Source organism: Malania oleifera, chromosome 6, assembly GCF_029873635.1.
Source record: "Malania oleifera isolate guangnan ecotype guangnan chromosome 6, ASM2987363v1, whole genome shotgun sequence".
NCBI classification, from domain to species: Eukaryota; Viridiplantae; Streptophyta; class Magnoliopsida; order Santalales; family Ximeniaceae; genus Malania; species Malania oleifera.
Window position 1 is genome coordinate 61,443,290 of NC_080422.1, and position 20,242 is coordinate 61,463,531.

Genomic DNA, 20,242 nt, shown 5'->3' on the forward strand with positions numbered 1-20,242 from the left:
CATAAAGAAAAGTTGAGAAAGAGAATAAGAGAGAGCAAGAGAGAGAGAGAGAGAGAGAGAGAGAGTAAAGAAACAGAGGTTTGCTGCTTGGTGCTCGGCCATGTTAGGAATTGCGGGCTGGTAGGGGTTGGCCGAGAGGGCTCGGGTCTGCTGGACTTCTTGTCTAGCTGCTGCTGTATTTCTGGTGCGGATGGAGACTGCTGGCTTAGAGGAGGATGGAGGCTGTGCTGTGCGTGACTAGAGTGGTTGATGGCAGAGGAGGGAAATCAGGAGCAGAGAGGAGCAGCTCTCGAGTTGCTGGTGTTGCTCTGGAAGTGCAGTTGTGCTGGGAGTGGAGATCGAGCACTGGTGGTTCTCGGTTATGAAGGTCCTCGGGTTATGGCTGTGCGGTGGAGCAGATCTGTGATCGAGGGACTGGTAGCTAAACAGAGAACTGGAGGGAAAGGAAGAGCAGGGGAAGAGTGAATAGAGTTTGAGGGAGAGAAAGTAAAGGGAAGTGAAAAGAGCAAGATGGAATGAAGCAAAGCAAACTAAAGAAGAAGAAGAATAATAAGGAGAAGAGAAGAAGAAGAAGAAGAAGAAGAAGAAGAGGAAGAAGAAGAAGAAGAAGAAGAAGAAGAGAGGATAATAGTGGTGTGCAGGGCACACCCAGAACAGGGGAAAAAGAAAGAATAAATAGGGGATGAGGCTTGCCCTAACCCACGACCCGGATAGGAGACCCGACCCGAATTGTTATATTTTTTCATTTTTTTCATTCTCTGTTCATCGCAAATCTGACTCTTTTGGAGCTTGTTTCTTGCAAAACTTAAAACACAAAAGTTATAGATAATCCTTTCCTCTTTCTCCAAAAATTTGAATTGTCTCGATCGGAGCTCAGATGGAAAATTTATGCATAAAATACGAACAGGTGTCGGTTTTGGTTTCCGAGATTTTTCCTGCAACAAAAAATTACCAAAACTTCATAAATAATGCAATAAAGTTCAAGAATGATGATTTTGGCACTTAATTAAAATATTGGACAATTTTGGACATTTAATTAAAAATATAAACCGTAAAGCCCGGGTTAAGATGCCCAATTACGCAGTTTTGACGCATAATCACACCCCCCAACTAACGTTTTGCTAGTTTCTAGCAAAAGACGTGAATGAATCTCACGGTGGTGTCTACAACTACAACTCCAGTCAACATGAAATCAATGCACATGCGACATAACCATACCACTTCACATACAAGAACATAACTGAATTTCACACAAGTTTGTTCATATTCAATGCACATGACTCCAAAGCACGTTACTCAAGCAAGTTTCATCGTTTATATGTCATTCAAGAGCAGTATACTCACATGAAGTTAATCAGTGGCACATTCAGAGTTAATGCAATCATATAAGTTCGAGTTTAAACAGGTAAACTCTCGAGGTGTGTGTGATGTGTGTGACTCAGTACACCTAGGACGCCAATGGACGCCTACAGAACGGTTGCTTTGACTCGGCCTACCTGGTATACCCTCAAGAACACTCAAAAAAAATGGGTTAACGCATCATATGTGACAAGGAGTGTCGCGATCAAACATCCCATATATTAAAAGGAACAACGCTAAGTATATGGAGTGGACTAGTCTGGAAAGGATCTAGCCTATCTATGAGGTGTCGGGTCCTTCACCCTAGCATCTTCTCACCTACTTGCCATATCTAACTGAGACCACCCTAGATCAACTCATTCACAAACTTGTCGTGAATACATCTGAGGCATTAATTGGTTGAAGAATCTTCATACGTGGAAAAACATGTGTCGTGTCATTGACTTTTTGTGATATGTACGTGGACCCGTACTGACATTTCATTTCATGCACATGTGTATTGCTTATTATTCCTTATTTTGCTCATTCTTCATTTTCTGTCTTTTCTTGATCAATTAGGACAATCATAACACTTATTTTGTAATCTTCATACCATCAATGGGAATTGAGCTTGAATAGGAGTTCATGAACTAAGTCTATCTCTAGGGGTGGCTCAGCCTTCACATTTTGAGTAAGTTACAAGACCTAGGTTTCTATCTCCCCACTAGGTGTCACCTCTAGGCTAGCAAATCAAAGAAAGAGACTAGTATACAAGGAATCATCCAGAAAAAGAGAATTGAGTTCTATGAACTCTAATTTGATATTAACGCTCAAAACGACGATAATAGCTCAAGAATATATCACAAAGGTGTCATAGTCGCCACGGGTGTTCTCTCAGTGCTCACAAGGAAACCCTAAGTGCAATGAATCACATGAATGTGTTTATTTAGTCTTGTGAGATGCATGTAGATACAGGAAATTATATAGCCAAATTAACACGAGTGTACTACCAATCAGTTCTTCATAGAGTCATAAAGTCATATAAAGAGAAACTACGCATGATTGACTCAAGTGTATCATTCTGAAGTTATACGCAAGTATGTGAAAGGTATGAGTCAGTGTTAAGCATGGCATAATGCAATGTAATTCCTCAGTGCTCCTCTTTCTTTCTCTCTTTCTTTTTGGTTTTTTTTTATTTTATTTTTTTATTTTTTTATTTAAACCCAGTACGTGTATGTGCACAGTGTCACATGCGAATGCGCATCCCCCCCAACTAAAGTAGAACATTGTTCTCAATGTGAAAGCATAGGGGAAATAGAAAATACTGTGCACGGGAAAAGTAAGGCGTACCTGAGTGGCGAAATAATGGAAAACAAAGATCGAACTACGAGAAAAGAGACCTGAAAACTAACTAAAAATAAAATAAAATAAAATAAAAGGAAAAGAAGGAAAAGAAAAACATCACAATTGTTTGGCGGAGGCTCAGGAGGAATTTCGTCTGGTGGCCGCAGGTCTATAAATTGTACCGACGGTTCTCCAAATTTGAGCCGCCACAGTGGATCAGTCTTCATACCTGCACGAAAATCAACCTCAAATGAATTAATGCGTGTCAAAATACCAAACAATTTGTATGCAGGTCGACCCTCGTGTGTGGATAAGAAAGGGTCTTTATTCAACATTGTGTCCAGGAAATGTACTTCTTTACGAACTAATGGTTGAGAGAAAGTGATCGGAATAATTACCTGCAGTTCTTCAGAAGCATTAACATTAAAGGTTTTACCCGGTTCTTTGAAAATTATATGCTCACCATACTGGTCACCCTCTTCATCGAGTGTACATATCATCATACCACTGTAAGAGTCTGCCTCCACATTAGGCTCCTTCACATCTTATTCAGGCAGAAGTGACGGTTTCATGGTTTTTGAGCTCGGAGTATTAGGTACCATAGGTTGGTACTCCGTATGAGTATTAGTCTCCTCATCAACTAACTGCTCCGCTTCTAGCCCCGTTTCCTCTGATTTTTCTTTGACCTCTTCTAGTTCAACCGTGACTTCTAGTGCTGGGACAACTGGTTGTCCGACGATGAGCATCTCAGGTTGGGGAAATTCTTTCTCGCTTCTCAAAGTAGTGGTGGCCTCTGCTGTCTCAAGAGAAACATCGTGTATTTTTTGGTGTGGCTGCTGGTACTCTTGAGGATGAGGATGAGGTTCCATGGGCAATTCTTCGTTTTCTAAGATGTCCAACTACGTGCTTATCGCATTAATGGTATCCCGCAATTCATTATTATGATCGACTTGAGTTTGCATGAATTGTTGGAGCATGTTCGCCATTTGTGCTATGCTATCCTCGAAAAGGTCCGACGGCGTACTGCTCTGAGGTATCTGTTGTGGCTGATATTGAGGTGGAGAGTTGTTTTGAAAGTTTTGTGGCTCATATACATCTCCACCACCGATTGTGCTGATAGGGTGTGCAGTTATGGGTGCCTGAGTGCATCGTGTGTTCCACTGTGGGACATTGTCAACTAAGTAATCAAAGAATGATAATACCTGATCTGGATCCTCGCTGGCGGGCTCTCCATTAGACATAGTCTGGACAAAACACTTGCAAACAGGGGTAAGAGTAGTATAAAAACAATTAGCTAACCTCCATGAGTCGAACCCGTGATGTGGACAAGTGCTTAGTAGATCCTTGAATCGCTCCCAGCAAGCTCGAAATGTCTCGTCATACTGCTGCACAAAATTAAGAATCTGTTCTTGAAAAAATTGAGTTTTCTGTGAGGGACAAAATGCATGCAGGAATTCACGCTCCATATCAACCCAATTAATGATAGAGTGAGGTCTCAAGGAATGAAACCAGATCAGTGCCCTATCCTGCAAAGTAGCAAAAAATAAATTCAGTCGAATAGATTCATCAGTTTTAGCATGAAAGAAAAACATATTGCAGGTTAATTCAAACTCTGCTAAGTGCTGATATGGGCACTCAGATTCCACCCCGTAGAACTCGGGTAGCAGTGACGTCCTCTCACGCTGCATCATGAAATTAAGCTCGTCATAAGGCAAAACAGTGGAGAGGATGCAGTGGCATATTTAAGCTACAAAAAAATCCATTATCGTGCGCGGTGCAGGTGCAACCATTTTTCAAAACTCAAAATTTTTTCTATTTTTGTTTTCTATATATATATATATATATATATATATATATATTTTCATAAAACTAACAAAAATGATGGAAAAAATGCAAATTTGAGACTAAGACCGACATTCCCCGGCAACGGCGCCAAAAACTTGACTCACTCGAAAAATGAGCAGCTCGGAAGCTATCCCAAGTATAGGAGTTCTGTCGTGTAATATTAAACCTAAGGGCTAGATCGTCTCCTCAGGGAATGCGTTTTAATTTCAAATTTCACGTTTTTCCAATCGAAAATAAATTGCATTGAACTTGGTTCTGATTCGAGATTACAAAATTGTGGAGACTTAAACAAAAACTTAAATTAAAGTCCTAAAACTAGCATGCTTCAATTTAAAGAACAAAAATGGAAACTCTAATCTACTCAAGGAAACACTGAAACACACGTTAATGAAATATGGCAACCTAGAACATGGAATCAAAGATGCACAATGGAAACTCAATTAAACACTCACGCGCGCAATAAAAATCAGATCTTTAAAAAAATCGAAAGCTCAAATCACAACTACAATCTAAAATTAAACTTTCTTGAAAAACAACTAATTAAATAGATAAATAATTCTAACACAGACTTAATTGAAAGAGAAAGAAAATAAGTAAATAGATAAATAAATATTGTAAGAAGAATAAAGAACCTAAATAAATGCCCCAATAAAAATGCGTACTTTAATAAAAAATAAATTCTAAACAACAATCAAAGTCTAAAACAAAAAAAACTTTAATACAACTCAAATCATTTTAATCCAATACTCAAGCAATTAATACTAATAAAATAATCATAAAGAAAAGTTGAGAGAGAGAGAGAGAGAGAGAGAGAGAGAGAGAGAGAGAGATAGAGAGCAAAGAAACAGAGGTTTGCTGCTTGGTGCTCGGCCATGTCAGGAATTGCGGGTTAGTAGGGGTTGGCCGAGAGGGCTCGGGTCTGCTAGACTTCTTGTCTAGCTGCTGCTGTGTTTCTGGTGCGGATGGAGACTGCTAGCTCAGAGGAGGATGGAGGCTGTGTTGTGCATGGCTAGAGTGGTTGATGGCAAAGGAGGGAAATCAGGAGTAGAGAGGAGCAGCTCTTGAGTTTCTGGTGTTGCTTTGGAAGTGCAGTTGTGCTGGGAGTGGAGGTCGAGCACTGGTGGTTCTCGGTTATGTAGGTCCTCGGGTTATGGTTGTGTGGCGGAGCAGATCTGTGGTCGAGGGACTGGTAGCTAAATAGAGAACCAAAGGGAGAGGAAGAGTAGGGGAAGAGAGAAGAGAGTTTGAGGGAGAGAAAGTAAAGGGAAGAGAAGAGAGCAAGATGGAATGAAGCAAAGCAAACTAAAGAAGAAGAAGAATAATAAGGAGAGGAGAAGAGAAGAAGAAGAAGAAGAAGAAGAAGAAGAGAGGAGAATAGTGGTGCGTAGGCACACCCAGAACAGGGGAAAAAGAAAGAATAAATAGGGGAGGAGGCTTGCCCTAACCCACGACCCGGATAGGAGACCCGACCCGAATTGTTATATTTTTTCATATTTTTCATTCTCTGTTCATCACAAATCTGACTCTTTTGGAGCCCATTTCTCATAAAACTCAAAACACAAAAGTTGTAGATAATCCTTTTCTCTTTCTCCAGAAATTTGAATCGTCTTGAGCGGAGCTTAGAAGGAAAAGTTATGCACAAAATACGAATAGGTATTGGTTTTGGTTTCCGAGATTTTTCCTGCAACAAAAAATTACCAAAACTTCATAAATAATGCAATAAAGTTCAAGAATGATGATTTTGGCACTTTATTAAAATATTGGACAATTTTGGACATTTAATTAAAAATATAAACCGTAAAGCCCGAGTTAAGATGCCCAATTACGCAGTTTTGACGCATAATCAGCTTGCTTCATCTTTCTTTGAGCTTTCATCAAATTCTCTTTGATCCTTATGCTCTCATGATATTTTATGCTTGCTTCATCTTTCTTTGAGCTTTCATCAAGTTCTCTTTAATCCCCATGCTCTCATGATTTCGAGTTTTAATTCATACCTCAAGCTTTGATATAATCACCCTTCTTTAAAGTACAAGCTTTCATGAATTCTTTAACCTTGCATTCATCATTGAGTCCTGAAAATAAATCACTTAACCAAAGCATGTTAAGGTCTACTTGTTTGTTAGCATCAAAACAAGATGTTAAGCCTTGTAAGGCCAACAAACATTTCACCCACGCACAGTTGTAACTTATTTATTACTTACTGAGAGGTGTCTCACCCCGATGATTTATTCATCTTTTCAGGTCCTTTAGGTGATCGAGCTTAGAAAGCTCCAGGGCGAGTTTAGATTTTGTGGGTGGATAAAAGAACAGATATGTGTACAGTTTTATGTTTAATGTTTTGTCCTAGTTATGTAATATGATGAATATGGTTGTACTTTTTTATGGTTTTACATATGTAAATATATATATATATATATAGCATTTTGGTATTTATTTGGGAATTTTTAGTTAGTTCTATTGCATGAATGGTATCAGAGACGTATGTATGGTCTTATAACACTCTGGGCCTCACGTGGCGGGTTCGGGGCGTTACAGTTGGTATTAGAGCCATAGCCAGCCAAAAGTGTGATAAGATTCACACTTCCTAGTTATGGAAATACTCAGAGCTTTAGGTTATAGATTCTATAAACTTTAGGAGGATTAATACCAGAGTATAGGTTTTAGTTGAATAAGGGTAGGAATGGGTAGATTAGGGTATTGATAGGAATTTGAGTTATGTTTCGTAGCCTGGAGGCAAAAATCCTTTGACAAACATCTGTGATTTTCTGAATTAGTGGACGGTTTCAGAAAACCATGGTAAATCCATTGATCGTGATGTTTCCAAGTAAAGAGACTGAAATTTGGAATTAGGATTTGAAGGTTAATATAATTGTGGATAATTGGATGTTGGATGTTTAATTGAGGATTTGGATATTCAATTGGTTTCCTATTTTATGTTATGTGAGTAATATTAAGATGTAGAAATTTTAAACTTGCCTTTTATGTATATATATATTCTTGATGGATCCGAGAGGCAAAGGTGTGGATGATAGAGGAGGAAATGAGTTGGGAGCTTCTAGTGATGATGAGATTGAGACCTCCTTACTGTTGTGAGGTATAGTTCATTAGGTCAAAGAAGAAATGAGACGAGATATCAAGGGATCAAGCTACCCACCAGTGAACTAGGGTTGCACGATTGATCAATTTACCCGCTTGAAACCCTCTACTTTTGAGGGTGGTACTGATCCAATCAAGGCTGAGACTTGGTGTAAGAGATGGAGAAGATATTGGTAGTGTTGAACTGCACTGAGGAGCAAAAGGTTCTTTTCGCCACCTTTAAGTTGGCTGAAGAAGCTGAACGGTGGTGGCATGTGATGAAGTTGTTGGAAGAACAGCGAGTAGTACCTATAGCAATGACCTAGGGTCGTTTCAAGAAGGTATTTTACGACCGATACTTCCCCATTATCACCAGGAATGCGAAGGCGAAGAATTTTTCTACGTGACTCAGGAGCACCTCACTTTTCAGCAATATGCTTCTAGGTTCCTAAAACTTTCTCGCTTTGCACCTTCTATGGTTCTATATGAATACCAAAAGGTGAGATGGTTTGAAAGAGGCTTAAATTAGAGGATTCAAAAGCACATGACATGTTTGCAGATTCAGGATTTCGTGGAACTAGTGGAAAAAGCCATTATTGCAAAGTTGATTCTGCAGAGAGGTGCAGAGGCGTCAGAACGAAGGAAAAGGCCTATGTCTCCCAGTCCTCATGCAAATTTCAGACAGGGGTCATGGAGGGGAGACAGAGATATCGTAGGTTAGAGGTCAGAATGGAATTATCGAGGACATCAAAGCGATTCGTCACACCCCCAATGTCCTAAATGCAATCAAAGGCATTGGGGAGAATGCCGGAGTAGAGGTGTCATGTGCTATAGATGCGACAAAAATGGACATATAGTGCGGGAGTGTCGAGAACCGCCAAACAATGCACCTATTCCAAATCAGAATCAGAGGAACAACCTGGTGCCTCGCGGCGACGGTGCCCCGGCAAGGGTTTATATGTTGGGTACACTTGAGGGGACAATGCTAAAGGCACAAGTAATATGTCTACGTTAGCATGAGTATTAATTTTTTTTTGACTTTGTATGATTTGATGTCGCATATGTGAGAATTGATTGAAATGTATGAATGTGGTTAGTTAGCTTTTTAGTTGTGAAAAATGGGTTATTAATGAATTTTAAGGACGAAATTTTCTAAAGGAGGGGAGAATGTAACGACCTGGAAAATTTAATTAATAAAATAAAAAAAGAAAAGGAAAGGAAAGAGAGAAGGGAAGAAAAAGGAATTTTTAAAAGAAGTGTCAGCAAGGCCTCATTAACGAACCAACTGGTCTCGTCAACAAACGTTCTTCCTTGGCTCTTCGACAAGGGCACATGTCTCGTCGATGAGGATTTACTGAGAGAGTTTGAGATATTCTGAAACTCATCGATGAACTCACAGTCTCATCGACAAATGTTCTTCAAGGGATTGTTGATGAATCCATGTGTCTCGTCGACGAGTCCTTGCCTATAAATAGTGATTTCTTTCATTTTTCAACAAAGAAATCACTTTTCTCTCATTTTCCCTCTCTAAAAATGGCCCCTTTTCCTTCTCTCTTCGAATCTGGCTTGGATTCAACCCAGTTTGATCATCCGAAACCACCACGAGGTTCATAGGATTGTTCTCTGCAAAGCTGTCGGAGCAGATTGTTGATTTGGGGTTTTGGGGCACCATCCCAAATTCAGGGTAAGTGAGATATTTTGGAGTTTTTTTGTTAAATATAATTATATGGAGCCTAGGAAGTATTAAATGAGTATTTTTATGAGATTTGAGTGAGTTGGGGATTTTGGATTACAAGGTCTCCTTTTTCGTTCGGTTTGGGCAGGAATTTGAGAAGCAGGTAAGGGGAAATACGTTATAACAAATTTTATTAATTTTAAACTGGTTAAATTTGAGTATAAATTCTATAAACTTAGGTATAATTTTTCTGAATAGTGCAGCCATTGAAAGTTATGTTTTTGATTATATATTATATTAGGAAAAATCGTGTGGCATGAAAACAACTTTAATAAATAAATGGCTGCAAGTACTGTTTGATTTCGTCTGTTGTTCGCTTGTGGTTACTGTTTGGATTGCAATTTCTGTTTGGTTGTGATGATGTTTGGATAAATAAATACTTTGAATGGGAAAGTAATGATGTGTTTACCTGTACTGGATGTGTATTGTTTTATGGTTCATGTAAATTGCAATATATCGTTGGCAGTGGTATGAAGAGGTCGTTATATTGTACCTGATATAACCATCACATAACGCTGGCAGTGGTATGAGGAGGTCATTATATATGCCTTTATATTAGGGGGTAAAACATTGGCAGTGGTATGAGGAGTTTGTTTTACCTATTTACTATGAACAGGGTGGTATGTGTTGTTACCTGTGTGGTTGAGAAGATTATGTAGTAACCTGTGTTGTTGATAGTCCTGTGTGGGCATGTATTTTATATGGATTAGAGTCTTATGTGGGGATGTTGTATTCTGTGTGGATATGGAACCTGTGTGGGTGTGAATGAGGTATGTGTATATCCTGTGTGGATTGATTGTGATATGCGTGTACATGTGGAACTTTGTAAAGTGATTAGCATTGGTTGCATGTAACTTTAATTGCGTAGGAATTTATGGTAAATTAGAACTTTCCACCAAGGGCTTGTTGAGGAAGGCAAGTGCTTTAGTAATTTTATGTTGGTACTAGAGCTGAGGGAAGCTACTTGTATGGGTAGGTAGGCTTCCCTAACCTCGGAGACTTTACCTGGATACATAACCCGAGGGATTATTGAGGAAGGTGAGTGCCCTGGTTTCAGTACTAGAGTAGAGGGAAGCTACTTGTATTGGCGGGTAAATTTCCCTATTCTCAGGAATTACCAGTAAAGTAATTATGTATGCGTGTGTGTGATTGGTTAATAGAGAAGTTGATAATGATGTGATTATAGATACATTTTTTTCAGCTATTATTGATAGTGAAACACAATTGTATTTATACTTTGTAATTATATATTAAACACTTCAGCCACACACTTTTGTAACTTATTTCTTCCTTACTGAGAGGTGTCTCACCCCGACGATTTATTAATCTTTTCAGGTCCTTCAGGTTATCAAGCTTAGGAAGCTCCAGGGTGGGGGTTAGATTTTGTGGGTGGATAAAAGAACGGATATGTGTATAGTTTTATGTTTAATTTTTTGTCCTAGCTATGTAATATGATGAATATGGTTGTACTTTTTTATGAGTTTGCATATGTAAATATATAGCACTCTGGTATTTATTTGGGAATGTTTAGTTAGTTCTGCAACGTGAATGGTATCAGAGATGTATGTATGGTCTCATAACACTCCGGGACTTACGTGGTGTGTTCGAGGTGTTACACTATTCCCTCTTCTTGGTTATATCCTTGAGCCACAAGTCTAGCTTTGTTACGTACTACTATTCCATTTTCATCCTTTTTATTCCTAAATACCCATTTTGTTCCAATTATTGAATGATCATCGAGTTTAGGAACTAACTTCCATACTTTATTTCTTTGAAACTAATTTAGCTCTTCTTGCATAGCAACTATCCAAGAATCTTCACTTAAGGCTTCTTCAATGTTCATAGGTTCTTATTGATATAGGAATGCATAATGATTGCATATATATATATATATATATATATATATATTTCAATGAAGATCTAGTGGATACACCACGTGAAGGTTCTCCTATATTTTGATCTTTTGGATGATTCCTTACAAATTTCCATTCTCTAGGTAGTTCAGAATTTTCTAAAGATTCATCATTTGAAGTTGGTTCATTTGTCTCATCCTTGACTTCTTTTGTTTCTAATTCTAACTTTTGTCTTGTTTCAGCTTCCTCAACATTTATTGTTTTAGTGAATGTATTTTCCTCATCAGAAGTTACATGTATTGATTCTATAATTGTGAGAGTTCTTTTAATGTAGATTCTGAATGCCTTGCTTTTTACTGCATATCCTAAGAATATTCCTTCATTTTATTTTGCATCGAATTTTCCTAAGTCATCTTTATCATTCAATACAAAACACTTGCACCCAAATACATGAAAATAAGATATGTTAGGCCTTCTTCCTTTCCATAGTTCATAGGGGGTCTTATTTAAGCTTGATCTTATGGCAACTCTATTCATTACATAGCATGCGGTATTTACCGCTTTAGCCCAAAAATATTTAGGTCGCTTATGTTCATTGAGCATTGTCCTAGCCATTTCTTGAAGAGATCTATTCTTTCTTTCAACAACTCCATTTTGTTAAGGAGTTCGAGGTGCTGAAAATTTGTGATTTATTCCATGTTCATTGCAAAATTTTTCAAGTTCTTTATTGTTAAATTCTCTTCCTTGATCACTCTTACCTAGGTAAACCTATAGTAGTCATCAACTATGACAAAAGCATATTACTTTCCTCCTATACTTTGTATTCTATTAGGACCAAATAAGTCTAAATGGATAAATTCTAAAGGTCTACTAGTTGAAATATGAATATGTTTCTTTCTTTTAAATTTTTTCTTGGTTTGCTTCCCAAGTTGGCAAGCATCATAGATTTTGTCTTTTATGAATTTTGTGCTGGGTAGACCTTTGACTAACTTCTTTTTAGATAATTTTGTAATAGATCCATAGTTGCATGTCCTAATCTTCTATGCCATAGCCAACTGGCTTCATTTATGGCTGCTAAGCATGTGACCTTTAGAAAAATTAGATTTTCAGAATTTATAAAATATACATTATTAACTCTATAAGCAGTGAATAGAACATCATGTTTTTCTAGATTTTCAACTATGCATGTCTTGTTTAAAGATAATGTCAAACCCCTTATCACTTAACTGACTTATACTTAATAGATTGTATTCCAATCCTTTTATTAACAACACATTATCAATGGTTAAGGAAGGTTATTTACCTATTTTTCCAATTCCAATAATTTTACCTTTAGAGTTGTCGCTGAAGGTGACATACCCTCCATTTTTTTTGTATTAGGGTGGTGAATTTTGTTTTATATCCGGTCATGTGTCTTGAACACCCGTTGTCCATGTACCACTTGTCCTATGATGGAGTGGTCCTAAAGCACACCTACAAGAATGATTCAAGGTGTTACTTTTGGTACCCAAACCTTATTATCCTTTTTAAGTCGTTTATTTTTAGTGTTGACTTTCCATTCATTCTTGATTTTACCATATTTCTTTTTAAGTGGACATTCAAATTTTATATGTCCATTTTTCTTACACAAGAAGCAAGTAGTGTGTTCATACGCATTTGTAGAAGATGTGCTTGCATAGTATTTTGATTCCTTTACAAAATATCCCATGTATAAGTTCTTTTTCCTTTTGCTTTCAATTCCATTGAATCCAATTCCTTCTTTGTCACAAGTCATCTTTTGATGTCTAACCATTTTTTTCAAAATTTTCATTTCCTTTAGTAAAATTGTAGATGATCTTATCTTTATCCTCAATTTTACTTTTAAGGTTACTTATTTCAAGATCCTTCTTCCTCTCATCATTTACTTTCACCTTTGCCAAGTCTTGAGACATCTTGTTTATTTTATCGGTGAGATCATCAATGTGAGAGTCCCTTTCATTTTCAACAGATATCGAGGTTTCTAGCTAATTTTTTAGCTTTTCATTTTGTTCTTTCAAAGCTATGTTTCTTTTAGTTACTTTTATAAACCTATTATGTAAGGCAAATAGTTTAGCTTGAATTTCTTTATATGAAGGCATGCTATCACATGAATCACTACAAGATTCATCACTAGATCCTTCAAATGAACTAGTATAGGAGTTTACCTCAGCATCTCTAGCCATGAAGCAGATGTTTGCCACTTCTTGATCACTTGATTCATCCTCTAATTCACTTGAGCTTGTATCATCCCATGTAGCTTTCATTGCCTTCTTCTTTCTTCAGCCGTGGACATTCTGGTTTAATATGCCCAACCTTTTTGCAATTATAACAAGTAAGGGAGGTTCATTCTTAGTTTTCTTTTTACTTGTTTCTCCTTTGTCAGATTTTGATCCTTTAAACTTTCGAGTGAACTTTTTATTTTTTTTGAAAAACTTTCCAAGTCTTCTAGTGATGAAGGCTATATCATCATCATTTAATTCATTGTCTTCTTCATCTTCACTAGAGCTTTCTTTAGCAGCCTTAAGGGATATTTATTTCTTGTTCTTGTTATTCTCAGAAATTGTTTTGTTTATAGCCATCTCATATGTAAGAAGAGATCCAATTAATTCATCAAGGGAGGTGTTTTTCAAGTTTCTTCCTTCCGTAATTGCAGTGGCCTTAGGTTCCTATATTGGAGGAAGTCCTCTAAGGATTTTTCGAATCATCTCATAAGTTGACTAATTTTTCCCTAAAGTATTAAGGGAGTTTATTATATGGGTGAACCCAATGTACATACTAGTGATAGTATCATCTGGATTTATCCTGAAGGGCTCATACTCGCTTGTGAGCATGTCGATTCTACTATCTCTAACATCAATCGTTCCTTCACAGGTTACCTCTAATTTATCCCATATTTCTTTGGCTGATTTACATGTCATGACCCTATTGAATTTATTTACATCAAGAGATCAATATAGAGCATTCATAGCACTTGAATTTACTTGTAACATTTTAAGATCATTGTCAGTCATCTCTTTTTCTTCTTTAGGTATTTCTTTACCATCTACTATTTTAGTGGGGATAAGATCACCATGTGTGACAAATTTCCATGCTTTTCAATCAATAGTTTGTAAGTAAATTCTCATTCTTTGTTTCCAAAAGGTATAGTTTACACCGTAAAAAATAGGTGGTCTAGATGAGGATTAACCCTCAACAAAAGGAGATACACCTAGGTGTGCCATATAGATCTTTATGTAGCTCCTAATTTAAGATTTACTACAACCCCGCTCTGATACCAATTGAAAAGTAAGGTGTACTCCCAAGAGGGGGGGTGAATTAGGATTTAAAAATTTCTTTACAAGCTCTTTTTGTAAGTTCCTTTAGTTAATTTTGAATCCTAGTATCTTTCTTTTTAGCTGTCACACACAAACACAATGAATAAGAATCCTTTGAACTTTAACCAACAACTATACCAAATTCAATATTAAAGATCAGCTTAGTTAAATTCTCAGATTTTCTCTAATATTCAAACTCGGAATCAATGAATAAATATGAGATCAAGACTTATTTTCAAATTGAAAAATAACTAAGTTTCAACTTTAATATTCAGTTTCAAGCTCAAAATCTTTTGACAAAATTAATCTCAGCTTTACTTTTCAAATTATAATAGAATTGAATTTCTCAAGATTTATGTCAGCTGAGTAATAAAAACAATTCATATTTCAAAGCTATATAAAAAACTCAATCAACCAATCAATAAGTTAATGAACTTTGATATTTATCAATCAACGTACTCCCTTTAAACAAGGTTTCCGCAATTCCCAATGACAAATTAATTTCCAGCAATTAAGTAAACATCCACACAATTTATATATGCAAAAAATTAAAGAGAGTATGGTAAGGAGAGTGACACTGTATTTTTTACAAGGTTCGGTTCAAGACCTACATCCTTGCCCCAAGCAAATCGCTGTGAGGATTTCCCTTTCCAACTTTTTATTCAGCCAAAGTTACAACCTCTCTAATAAGAATCCCCTCTCGTTAGTCCAACGATCCAATCCCCTGAATCATAAAAAAATATCTCTTATAAGAATCCCCTCTCGCTAGTCCAATGATTCAATAACTTGAACCATCAAAAATCAATAAGAAATTATTTGGTGTACAATGACACTCTCAAAAGAGCTGATTAGCTTAATTGAATGCACAATAAATGTACTTCAATTAAATATCACTATAGAACTAATTGAAGCTCATAAATTTCTCACTATGTTCTTTCTTAGATTTGAATTTCTCAATAATTGAGCAATGAACCGTGTGATTTGATTTGCAAGAACTTCAGCAGAGTATTTGCAATAAGGTTTTGAAAAATATGAACAATATAGCTTGATTGTTGATTGTAATTGTTGGTGTATGAAATCTTTAGGTTTTCCATGTATTTATAGATGGAAAAAGCTTCTATTTCATGTTCCCCAAGTTGCTTTGAGTATTTCTCAAGTTATTACAAAATTTAGGGTCCAAGTAATCACATTTGGAAACTTTGCTTCATTGTTTAAATTTGACCGTTACGAAGTTCAGTCGACTGGACTATCAGGGTCAGTCGCCTGATCTTTTAAAATCCAACAAAATTTCAAAGTCAAAATGGAGTCAATCAACTGGGCCTATTCTATTTTCCTAATTTATTTTACCATAAAAAGTTCAATCGCCTGACCTGAACAGGTTAATCGCCTGATCGTGCAACAACATATGCCTTTACAACTTTGTTTCAAAAAACTTTTGTCAATTTTTATACTTGCCATATTTCTTTGAGACTTTTCAAAATATTTTCTGGGGCTTTCAAAATTTGGTCTCTAAGTCATTAATGAAACCTAAGAGCTTCAATGCATCCATATCGACATTAAATGAAGTACTTTGACTCACTCAAAAAATAAGCAGCTCAGAAGCTATCCCAAGTATAGGAGTTACGTCGTGTAATATTCAACCCAAGGGCTAGATCGTCTCCTTAAGGAATGTTTTTTAATCTTAAGTTTTACGTTCTCCCAATCGAAAAATAAAAGGTTACCGAACTCAGTTCAGATTTGGGGTTTCCAAGGTTGTTTCAGATTTACTTTTAACAAATTAAATGAACACACAATTTAAATCCTAGTCCTAGCATGCATTGAATTAAATGACAAGAATGTAAAAGTTACGCCTAATAAGTAGACATCGAAACACACATTAACTAAAGACGGTAACTTTAACACGTAATTAAAACACGCACTAATGAAAACTCAATCAAACACATACGCAGACAATAAAAACCGAACCTTTAACAAAATCAAGAGCTTGACCTAGAATCACAATGTAAACACAAACACGAACTCAACGAAAATCTAACACTTAGACAACTCAAACAGAACACGATAAAAATATGAGCTTTAATAAAACCAACCCTAACTAAATCGAGCTTCAACAAAAAATTAAATTTTGAAAAGAACAACTATTTTAATTCCTTAAAAACAAAAACACCCATTTTTTCTCTTGTTTTTTTTTAGAACCAAACCGGGCCTTACTAGATTAATTTACTAAATCGAAGCATTAAGTAAATCTATCGCAAACTTAATTTAAAAAAAAACTAAATAAATAAATACTTCAATAATAATAAAAATCCTAAATAAATACTCCAATAACAATTCTAAACAATATTCAAAGTCTAAAAAAAATTTAATAAATTTCACTACAATTTCAATTAATACTCAATTAAATAATAAAAAAAAAAACAAGAGAAAAGATGTGTGTGTGTGTGTGTGTGTGTGTGTGAGAGAGAGAGAGAGAGAGAGAGAGTGGAATCAAGTCGTGGCTGTGCTAGGGTCTCAGGTTGGTGGTTTGGCAGCAGAGCAAGGTGGCTCGGGTGCTATTGGTGGATGTCTTCGTGGCTGAGGTGGTGGACTGCAAGTTGGCTTTAGCTAGTTTTGGAGAAGCCTTCGGCTGGCTGGTACTGAGGTGACTGTTGCTGGAGCAATAGCTGGCGTGGAGAGTGGCTGTTGCTGGAACTCTAGGGTAGGTGTCTAGAAGGGGAGTAAGGAATGGTGACCTTCTCAAATGCTACTGCAGTGGTGGTCGGAGTAGAGATGACTGGTATGAAGCTGGCCGAGAGTTGCAATGGAAAACTGAAAGAAAGGGAGACTAAGAGAGAGGGGATACTGAGGGGGAGCTGAAACAGAGAGAGGGGGAGAGTTGAGAGAGGCAGAGAAGAGAAACTTAGAAAATAGAGAGGGAGAGAGTGAGGGAGGAGCTGAGAGAGGGGTTTGTTGTGAGGGTTACGAAGAGGAAGATAAGGAGAGCAAAGAAAGAGTTTGAAAGAAAAACAAAAAAAAACAAAGAGGAAGGATGAGAGGAGAGCCCTCAGGGGCTTGCTACAGAATAGAGGAGGAAAAATGATATATAGAGAGGGGGAGAGGGCTGCCCTATGACCCAGCACTGGAGGAACCCGACCCGGCTTGCATGTCCGAGTCACATCAATATTACATTATATTTTTTTTTTCTTTTTTTTCTTTTTTCTCTCCGTGAACAAGGCCAATTTTGACCTTCTCAAAGCCTATTTATCTTAAAAATCAAAACACAGAAGTTGTAGATAATCTTCTTGTCTTTCTCAAACATTTTGAATCGTCTCGATAAGAGCTCAGACGGAAAAGTTATGCATAAATTACGAACTGATGCCGATTTTAGCTCCCGAGAATTTTCCTGCAATGAAAAAAATACCAAAAATTCATAAATTACTCAATAAAGCCCAAATATTATAAATAGGACACTTTGTTAAAATATTTAGAGTAATCAGGCATTCAATTAAAAATATAAGTCCTAATTCTCGGATTAAAATGCCTAATTACGCAGTTTAAGCATGTAATCATACTTACATAATACTTCTTAAGACTTAAAACATTCTAAGCACTAAGTCTTCATGCTTGTCTTTCTTTGAGTCCATCTTGTCTTCAAGCTTCAATATACTTTAAGCTTTAGCAGATTTTTTTATCTTTGAATCTAGGCTTTAAATATACTTTAAGCTTCATAAGATTTTTCTATCTTTGAATCCAAGCTTTAAATATACTTTAAGCTTTCATTTGACCATCTGTCTTTGGAGTATAAACTTTCAATAAAGCTTGTGAACACTTGAACTTGAATTTATATACTTGATTCCTGGAACCTCATCACTTAACCAAAATATGTTAAGTTCCCTTGATTTGTTATCATCAAAATAAGATTCGTAAGCCTTGTTAGGCCAACATCTAACATTAATCTAGTACGAGCCTTGATCCAAGCCATAGGGGCAAAGCAAAGGAAATAGAATGGAAAACTCAAAAGAAGGGTGAGATCAAAGGATGAAATCGGAATGAAATAAAGAAAGTTTTCAAAAAACATTTTGATGATTTGGAATCCAAGTTCAAACTCCAACTATTGGCATTAGCCATGTATGGACTAGTCACGCTTCCTTTAGCTGCTCATATCATTGACCATGAAGCTGCTATCGTATTTTCAGAGGTGGAACATAAGGGGCAAGCATTGGTTCTAGCTATCATTGCCAAGAAATTGCCTTCACTAAACTTTTTCTAGGAGAAAAGAAAAGAAGCTCTTTTATATTGCACTCAATTGTTGTATGTATAGTTCCTAAAGCATGTATCACCTCAACTATTTTGAAGTGCCTTTATGGGAGGAAGGAACCTACAATTATATTGTTCAATCAAACATCAAAAGATAAACATAGTTGTTGTTCTAGAAAGCTTGTAAGGGAAGATGGTCGGATGGTTGGATAAGTGGATGCTCATTCAATTCATGCTTTTGAGGTGTGAAGATATGCTTTGGATCTCACATTTTAGAGCTAGGGGTGCATTAGCTACCATGGGACTTCACTAGTTTTAGTATTGATATCGAGATAGTACAACTAATTAGTTCATTGAGTGGACCAAAAGGGCTTGGTTAAGTCTTAGAATTTTGGAGTAGGAAGGAAACACAATCCATCCAAAGGTCATTGTGGTATCCAACTTGGTAGCTGTGTAGAAACAAAGGCTATACAGTTCCATGTGCTCAGGGACTAGATAGACCTATGTCTCACCCCTAATGACTTGGATGACTCTATAAGGAGTTTTTCTCAACATCTTCACTTTTGAATTATAATTTTTAGTAGATCCAAACAAATGAGTAATTTTTCTATTTGATATTTTTCATTACACAAAAATTTATTAAAATTATGGGTTAATTTTGGCCCACATAGTTTTTAGGCTCAATTCAGTTTGTGTCCCTAAATTTTTAAGAGGTGTCACTAAACCGTGATAACGAAAACTAAAAGACATATTACCCAAAGTTTTAAAGTTAAAACTAAAGTATATAGTTGTAACGACCTCAAAAATCTTAATATGAAATGAAACATAATAAATAGAAAAGTCAACCCGAACTCGTGGGTAACGGGGACACCTATCAATCACAGTGGAAACCTAAGCAGCAGTAAATATAAATCACATTCTCAAAATTATAAAATACATAATACTAAAGTCTACTATAATTCCATAATACTGTGTTTATATACAATCTCCAAAAGTTCCAAAATAAACCTAGGATCATACAACAAAAATCTCCTGATCCTAATACAAGACTTACCCTCCTAATGGGGTAACTCGATAAACTCAACGGTAGCTTTGACCTGCCGATCTCTCTGGGTTTCCTAAAAATCATTTAATGTTCAGGGGTGTGACACTTCTGAGTAAGGGAAAATAAACTAAATACAACTGTGTGGTAACATGAATATTTATTACACTTATACATACTCAGTACGTTTCATATATCTAAAAACATACATCATAACATGGGGGAATAATCATATACTTTCATATTTTCTAATAATTCATACTGATCATGAAATGTCTGTTATAGCTAATATGACTGAAAACACACCAAGGATGAATAGTTAGCTGATATCATGTATTACCCCCCATGACGGGTTGTGCAGCTCGATGGCGGGACCCGACAATGGCTGGCCGACCACTGGAGAGTTAAAAATGTCTGTAAGTACGATGTGCCCGCCATACCC